Source organism: Canis aureus, chromosome 11 (genome assembly GCF_053574225.1).
Source record: "Canis aureus isolate CA01 chromosome 11, VMU_Caureus_v.1.0, whole genome shotgun sequence".
In the NCBI taxonomy this organism is placed as follows: Eukaryota; Metazoa; Chordata; class Mammalia; order Carnivora; family Canidae; genus Canis; species Canis aureus.
Genome location: NC_135621.1, coordinates 13273501 through 13280046, shown reverse-complemented (window position 1 = coordinate 13280046; position 6546 = coordinate 13273501). Strand labels below are relative to the sequence as shown.

Sequence of the window (6546 nt, the reverse complement as noted above, 5' to 3'; positions counted from 1 at the left end):
CTGAAACCAAGAGCCTACACTTAACCAACTGTGCCGTCCAGGCACCCCTAAAATGAATGAAATTTTTAAGATATCTAAGGAAATATATGCGTTACAAACTTATTGTAACCATTCATTGCCAAAGACATTTTTCATCTGCACCTGATACTTCAAATATGACTTAAATTTCCTTTCCCCCTCCTCTAAATATGCCCAAGAAGAATTTTTAATTAATATGTTGGAATATTAAGAAATTTTATTTATACAGCATAAAATTATCTTCTGAACAACACTGAATAAATAAAATTATTTAGGGAAAAAAATGTGCCAAACAGACCGAAAAAAATAAGCCTACTGGGCTGGAGCTAATTCTTGGTCTGTTTTCAGCAATCAACAGAGCTATCATGGAACTTTCAGGACACACCTGTAGTGCCATAGGGGAAGCAATCATTATTTTATTTTCATGAGTCAGGGATTTTATTATATAAAACAGTGTTTTTCAAACTGTGAGTGGGTTAAGAAATCAGTTAAGTGGGTCAGACTGGCTTTCTTTTTTTTATAATGAAATAGAACGGAAAGAAAAAGAAAAAAAAATTTAAAAAAAAGAGCATCACACATAATTAAAGGTAAATCTAAAAATAAATTAATTAATTAAATAAAGGCAAATCTTCATGTGATGTGCAAAGTCACTATGTCAAATGCGTCCCTACCTAGGCTGTGGTCAAAAAGATTTAAAAGTACAGGACGTCAGGATGTTGCAAGAAGGCATCCCTGAGAAGGCAACATTGGAACAGAATTCAACACTTTTTTTTTTTTTAAGATTTTATTTATTTATTTGAAACAGCACAAGAAGAGCAAGCAGAGGAGGTGGGGCAGAGGGAGAGGAAGAGAGAGTCTCAAGGAGACTCTGCACTGAGCACCCAGCCTGACATGGGGCTCGATTTCACGCCCCTGAGATCGTAACCTGAGCTGAAACCAAGAGTTGGACACCCAACCGACTGAGCCACCCAGGCACCCTAAGATTTAACTTTTTTTATTAAAAAGTTAAAAAAGTTATAAAAAGTTATAAAAAAAGTTATAAAAAGCATTTTAAATGTGATTTTTAAATCCAAATGAACATCTTAATAAATAATAGTGGACAATTGCTGAGATTTAAGGTATATGAACTGTTTGATGCCCTATTATGATGAATATTCTTTTTCATACATATTGTTAATCATTTGCTCAACAGGTGTTTATTCTGTGCCTGCCAGAGGAGGCTCGCCTTTGTACTGGACCTAGGGCTTGAACTGAGAAAAATATCAATTTAGTTCCTGCTCTGAGAAGTGCCCAGTCTACTGAGGTATTCAAAATTAGAATGTAGGCCAAGACAATCACAATGTGCTAAGTATATGATAAGAGAGTAGAGGGGGCAAGTCCCTTCTTAGGGGATCAGGGAAGCCTTCCTTGGAGGAATGATGACGAAGCTGAGGTACAAAGCATGGCATAAAATTATAGTGACTTCCAAATTGTTGGATTTGCCCTCATTTAAAGTCGTAGTTGAGCCCATCGGCATTTCAGTGGTGCTAGCTGGCACTGGCTTAGTCCCTACTCTCTGTTCGGAAACATACAGAAGAAGGTTAGGGAGTGTTTACCCACCTGTCCCCAGTAAAGTTAGATCTCTAATGATTCTTTATCTTGTGATCATAAAGTTAGGTTTCTCCTTGTTTACTAAGAAGGGTGAAGAGCGCTCCTGCAATACTCGGAGGTGTTGTTTTTATAGGTGAGCTGTTGATTCATCCCCTGGAGACTGTGAATGTTTGTCCTGCAGAACTGCATCTCCGCCTTAGAGTGCTGTTGCCCAGAATCCTGTTTCTTCACCTGACATTGCAAACTGTTTGTCATAGGAGGTCAGACTAGTTCGCCAGCGTTGTGATAATGAACCAGTGCAGACCTCGCCGATGCTGCTGTAAGGAACCCGATCACTATCAAAGGCTGTTGGTGTTCTTGGCCTAAGGAAGATCCCTGAAGCTTCTTCCTCCTTGCGCTGATTAGGCAAATAAAATAGATAGGGGAGCCTAACCCAGTTCATCTTTAGCACAACCCCTAATGTCATTGTGACCAAAGTCGGGCCACCAGGAGGAACACGGAGCCCAGGACTCCAGGTGGAGGGAACTGAAGACTGGGGGTGACAGGCCAGCGCAGGTGAGTCTGTTTCAGAAAATGAAAGTGGTTCAGCTGCAGGGCTTCCGGGGAAGATGGCAGGCTGGCTAGATGTGGGGCATTTCCCTCCCGCCCCCCGAACTTCATGTACTATTGCAGAGTCCTCCCCAAGTGGCTTTTCATAACCATCGCAGTTTTAGCCAAAGCATTTAGCATTCTCTAAAATACTAGATGATATCTTACCCATCTATCTTCTGCTCCCTCTCCTTAGAATGTAATTGGCTCCTAGACAACAGGAACTCTTGTCTATTTTGCCTACTAACACCCCCCACCCCGAGAATGGGGGACTAAAACCTGTTCGGAAGCCCAAGAATGAGGCTTATTATTTTTGATCTTCACTCTAGGTCCAGAGTAATAGGAGTGGATTCTTTGCTGACCCTCTTCCCACCCCTCATCCTTTACCCCCCATGTTAGTATTTTTAAGTATTTAAAAATACTTAAAAATTTGGGCTGTAAGAAGAGCCTTACCATCTCTTACCTGGACGGTAACGTCTAGAAAACTGTCAAATTCTGAGAGCTGAGTGGGGACAGACGCCTGGGAGTTCCTGCATTTAATGTTGTGGGTTTGTTTTTTTAAGTCAACATTTCCACGTTTGTAGACTTGTGAGAGCAGGTCTATATCCACATCGGCTCAGCTCAAGAAATAGAAGCGAAAAGCTGATTGTACCATTTCTTCCCATTTTTATGCTTTAAACTTCTGACAGTTTTCTCCAACAGTCTCTCTTTAGTCCCATTTATCAATGCAAATATTGAGATGTGTCCATTCACTTACCTTAAGTCTTTAACATGCTTCTTGTGGCTCTCTGATCCGACTCTTCCTTGTTCTTCTACGCACCACCCCCTCCCCATGAGTCACACCTTCTCTCTCTATTTCCTTTACACAAAGGAAGCAGAAGCCTCATACAGGACTGAAGCCACATGTATTTCTGATCAAAGAGGAGGAGGTGGAGGGAAAACGAAGCAAGGGAACTGGCTGGAAGGCCAGGAGCTCCCTAACACAGCACATACAGGATGTTTATGGAAAGATCGTGGATTTCCTTAACTCTACCACATGTATATAAAGGTTCCAGCTGACTTTACATGGATTTGATGAACTTCATTTATCCATGAAGTCACATTGGCGAGGAACACGGTCTTCAACATCAACTCCTTCTTTGCTAACCCTTCTACTAATTCTTCAGCTTCCAAGCTACCACGTGCAAATGGGCTGCAAAGACAAGTCACGATCACAATTTCGACAGCATTTATCAATGGGGACTGTGAAACTCTCAGATGATGTTACCTTTCTCGAACAATATTGATACTTTACCTGATGGTGCTTGACTTGATTTTTTTTTTTAACATGGCAGCCAAAACACAAATTTGCTATTGGTAACAATGAAGAAATGTTTTTTAGTAGAATTCTTCTTGGGGAGAACACTGTTTTTGAAGCAATGTCTTGGTAAGGTCTTTTGGGAGTATAAAGCAAAGACTAGCGACCCAAGTATCCATCAGTGGATGAGCAGATAAATAAAATGTAGCACGTACATAGGATGGCATATTATGCAGCCTTAAAAAGGAAGGCCATTCAGACACGTGCTTTCATGTGGATGAACCTTGAGGACACTGCTAGGTTAAATAAGCCCATCACAAAAAGACAAATACTCTATGATTCCACTCAGATAAGGAACTAGGGTAAACAAATTCATTGAGACAGAAAGTAGAATGAAGGGGCCCCTGGGTGGCTCAGTTGGTTAAGCGCCTGCCTTCAGGTGGGGTCATGATCCCAGAGTCCTGGGATCAAGCCCTGCATCCTGCACCGAGCTCCCTGGTCAGCAGGGAGTCTGCTTCTCCCTCTGCCCCTCCCCCTGCTTATGCTTGCATGCTCTCTGCCCCTCTCTGAAATAAATAAAATCTCAAAAAAAAAAAAAAAAAAAAGAGAGAGAGAAAGGAAAGTAGAATGAAGTTTGCCAAGGGCTGGAGTGGGGGAAATAAGATATTTTTAACTTTTAATGGGTAAAGTTTCGGTTTTGCAAGATGAAACAGTTCTGGAGATGGGTTGCACAACGTTGTGAAGATACTTAACACTACTTAACTGTAGTCTACTTAACTGTAGACTTAAAAATGGCAAATTTTATGTGTATTTTACCACAACTAACAAATCTTGAAAACCTGTAAAAAAAAAAAAAAAGACCAAGAAATACAATACTGAAAGTAATCTAACATTTTAAAGGTTTACTGATTTAAGTATAAATCAGTAAATTAAGTACAAATATAAATTAAGTATAAATAAACCTTTTGGTGGCTTTCAAGCTTATACAGTTGTTTCTAAAATAAAAAATATATAATACAGATTTTTAAGAGACTATCTTTACATTCTTTTTCTCATAACTCTTCCTGTCCTCCTGACACTTTTGTACCCCAGTCGCCCTGGATTGGGGCATTGACCACTGTCCCACAGCATTCTATTTGGGAATGGCTGGATCAACCTAGTAAGGTAAAATTAACAAACTCCTGATTTTTGCTGAGGGTGATAGTTCCCAATACAGAGTTGCAGAGCCTCTACATAAGTCAACATAGTAGGTCAAAAAAGGATTGATTGGTTGATTGATGATTGATTGATTTTCTATATATTTTCTCACCAGCAACCTAGGTCCACAGTGGGCCCAGGAATCTGTGTTTTTCAAATGGTCCCAAAGTATTTATGATGATTAGCCAGGATCACCAGACTAGAGGGGAAGCATTAAAATATTTTCATGGACAAGAAAATAGTTGGGAGTAACACTCTAAAGTGACTTTGAAGCTCTTACTAAAGTTCCAAGTTTAAATTAGAAGACTCTTGTCAGGAGAAACCCTTACACTAGCAAATTGTTTTGAAATTCTGTTTTCTCTTACACGAACATCGCAATCATATAAACAACTTGATTTCCCTCCCTCAATTGTTATAGGGTATAGCATAGGCCTAGCTGAAAGCGTGTTTGTATTCTTACCTGTGCTCCTGGGAAAGGTAGGCTCAGAGCTTCCTGGTCTTGAGACCTATGTAGTCATTAAAGGGTCCATACTTAGAAGAGCCCCATACTGGGCCTGATGCCCTCCAGTTGCCATCTTGAAATTCTTTTTGTTTCTTAGGTTTTAATTTTAATTCCAGTTAGTTAACATACAGTGTACTGTACTATATTAGTTTCAGATGTACAATATAGTGATTCAACAATTCCATATGACACCTGGTGCTCATCACAACAGGTGTCTCCTTAATCCCCATCACCTATTTAACCCATCCCGCCAGCCCCCTCCTGTCTGATGTCATCAGTTTGTTCTCTATAGTTAAGACTATTTCTTGGTTTCTCTCTCTCTCTCTTTTCCTCTGTTCATTTGTTTTGTTTCCTAAATTCCACATATGAGTGAAATCACAGGTATTTGTCTCTTTTCAGACTGATTCACTTGGTGTTGTACTCTCTAGTGCCAGGCGTGTCATTGCAAATGGCATGATTTCATTCTTTTTATGGCTGAGTAATACTTCAATATGTATATCAGATTATATATATGCATATATAAAATTATATATTATCCATTATATATGGATATATTCCATGATATATATACAATGTATATATTTTTATATATATGATATATATATCACATCTTCTTTATCCAATCATCAACAAGTGGATACTTGAGCTATTATAAATAATTCTACTATAAACAAGCGGTGCATGTATCCCTTTGAATTAGTGTTTTTGTATTCTTTGAGTAAATACCCAGTAGTGTTATTGCTGGATTGCTATCTTGAAATTCTTTTTTTAATTCTTAATAGCTTTTTAACAAGGGGCCTCACATTTTCATATTGCACTGGGCCCCAGAAATTATCTAGCTGGTCTTGATCTTGGGGTACTGATTCCGAAATATGATGCTCTGGGCTCAGTTGGGGGAAGGGTTATGTGAGCAAAGAAGCAGGATTGTCCCTTTTATTCAAGATTCAATGTAGCTATTTTATACAAAATTTTCATAGTGATTTTGCCATGTAGCATGGCAATACTAACACTAGAACCCACAATTTAAAGAGAATCTAGAGCACATAATAGTTACATACAGTTTCAAACAGAAAGCCTCACAAAGACGGATGTAATTTTCTCATAAATATTTACAAGTTTCAAATTGCTGGCCATCAGTCACTCCATTTATCTTGGTGTTTCTTTGTGAATGAAGTCTATCCAGTGTCTACATCTTATTGAGAAAAATCTGTGAAGCTAATGTAGTAAGATGAATCAAGAATGCCAAAAAAGAAAGTTTCCATCCTGAGCCAAAGAATGAATCACTTGTGCATTCATATGTTGTAGAAATTATGATTCCTTTTTTCCAGTTTTACAAGGCTGACACCTATCAGAA

The 6546-nt window shown here is 39.0% G+C and overlaps 1 long non-coding RNA gene across 1 annotated transcript; it reads left to right on the top strand.

Annotated features, from left to right (window-relative positions):
- The first annotated feature begins 832 nt into the window (after positions 1 to 832).
- Positions 833 to 4477, top strand: LOC144322953 (uncharacterized). Its single transcript, XR_013388533.1, has 3 exons — positions 833 to 1321; positions 1695 to 2163; positions 3068 to 4477. It is a non-coding gene; the product is annotated as an uncharacterized LOC144322953 (long non-coding RNA).
- Positions 4478 to 6546: the final 2069 nt, after the last annotated feature.